The sequence below is a fragment of the Pavona decussata genome, unplaced genomic scaffold (genome assembly GCF_977016875.1).
Source record: "Pavona decussata unplaced genomic scaffold, jaPavDecu1.1 SCAFFOLD_26, whole genome shotgun sequence".
NCBI classification, from domain to species: Eukaryota; Metazoa; Cnidaria; class Anthozoa; order Scleractinia; family Agariciidae; genus Pavona; species Pavona decussata.
Genome location: NW_028145449.1, coordinates 3,284,092 through 3,286,115, shown reverse-complemented (window position 1 = coordinate 3,286,115; position 2,024 = coordinate 3,284,092). Strand labels below are relative to the sequence as shown.

Genomic DNA, 2,024 nt, shown 5'->3' with positions numbered 1-2,024 from the left:
GAGCAGATGCTCGACGATAAACAGAGTCCATCATGCAACTGACTGACGCATTTACTGACGGAAGCGGTATGATGACATGATACATGAGTTAATTATGAAAGAAACATTATATGAAAAGAAGTCCACACGCATGCAAAGGACGATTAACAGAACGACAATATTCTCCAATTAACAAAACGAAAGCGACGGTTTTTAATCGTATGTGTGACATATCTCGATTGAAAACCCTTCATTCATTGTCTGCCCTTCCACATTAATTATTCTCTTTGTTTTAAGAGACTTGCCGACGACCAATAAACATTTGGAGAAGCAAGAAGCCGTTGTTTATAAACTGCATACTCCTTTTTGGAGTAATCTTTTCAGATTTACAGTTTAAAAAACTTTAAGAAAGTTTCTATAAATTTAACAAAAAGACTCACTATTTTTTTTTTCCATTTTTTCTTACTAACCCTCAGAATATTTGAGGTATTTGCATAAAAATATAAAAGCCAGAGATTAAACGAGTAAGAACGGCGTGCTCAATTAACGTCATTTTATTCGAAACGCAGTATTAGTTGTGATAATTCCTTATTTCAGGCAGTTATCTTACAGCTGTCGATTGGTAATTCTAACTCACATTAGAGCTACAAACAGATATCATATATCGCCGGATCTGAATCATAAAGTTCACCATGGCCGAAGAGTTCTGCAGTTACTATTTGGAGGGACTTGGAGACCTTGTTCAGTTTCACAGGACTACCTTGCTCTCATTGTGTGTATTGCACTTTATTTTTTCTCCCGTGGCAACGTTTGGAAATATTCTTGCTATTCGTGCCCTATTGAAAGCCTCATCGATGCCCGCAAATATAAAGAAGTTGTTCCTGAGTCTTGCTGTCTCTGATCTTGCCGTGGGAATGTTCGCTCAATTAATGTACGCAATTGTGTTGAGGATAGCGGCTAATGGAGGACATAACTTTGCCTTACTCTGTCCAACAATTTCAACTGTTTGTTATTTCTCTTTGTTTCTTGTCGCTGGCGCATCATTTCTGAATGTAACCGCTATTGCTGTCGATAGACTCCTCGCCATAACACTTCACTTACGATACCAGGAACTTGTCACTTCAAAGGCGCGTCATAATAGCCTTGGTATCAATATGGATCTCAAGTGGAGTCACCGCTTCCCTTTCCGTTGCTGTTACTAGTAAAAGCGCCATTGTAATTGTTATTTGTGGATTCGTTGGAATTCTCTTTACAACAGTAGCGTACATTCATATTTATAGAGTGCTAAGATATCATCAGAATCAAATCCGCAGTCAACTTCAGCAGCAAAATGCGCAAGCAATGGAACTATTCCGTGAGAAAAAAGCCACTTTCAGCGCGGTGCATTTCTACGTAATTTTTGTCGCATGTTATCTTCCGAATTCATGCTCTACAATATTGTTTATAACGGATAGTTCTCGAATTTCTTTTTGGTTGGCTTTTCACGTTACATTAATTTTCGTTCTTCTTAATTCGTCGTTAAATCTTGTTGTTTACTGCTGGCGATATCGAGAAATTCGTCAAATTATAAAAAGCACAGTCAAAAAGATATTCCGCATCTACGAGAATTAAGATGGAATAAAGATGCCTTGTTAATTCGAATTTTTACAAACCAAGGTGCCTTGTTTTGAGGAATAAGGAGTCTGGATTGAAACAAAAACTTTCAATCAGAAATTTCTGGTAGTAAAATTAATTTTAGTGATATGTAGGTTTTCCGACCGGATGACTGAAATGGAAATACTGAATTTTGCAGTAAATGTACTGCACAGCGAGGTGACCTGTTTGGGGGAAGAAGGAACCTGAATTTAAACTGTCAATTCGTAGACAAAGTGATAAAGCCTTAACGTCGACGACATACACAGAAAACTGCTGTGTTTGGAGACTTGTAGTCGACAGGAAAATTTGAAATTAAAAGGAATTACCAAAGCTTAACTTGAATTGGAAAATACAAGAAGAGGTGCTAACTCAAAAAGTGTTGAATTTCAACGTCGAATCTTGTACGGGGC

General features: G+C 37.5%; 1 pseudogene; it reads left to right on the top strand.

Moving 5' to 3' along the window:
- Positions 1-671: 671 nt before the first annotated feature.
- Positions 672-1,590, top strand: LOC146485567 (melanocyte-stimulating hormone receptor-like; annotated as a pseudogene).
- The last annotated feature ends 434 nt before the right edge of the window (positions 1,591-2,024 follow it).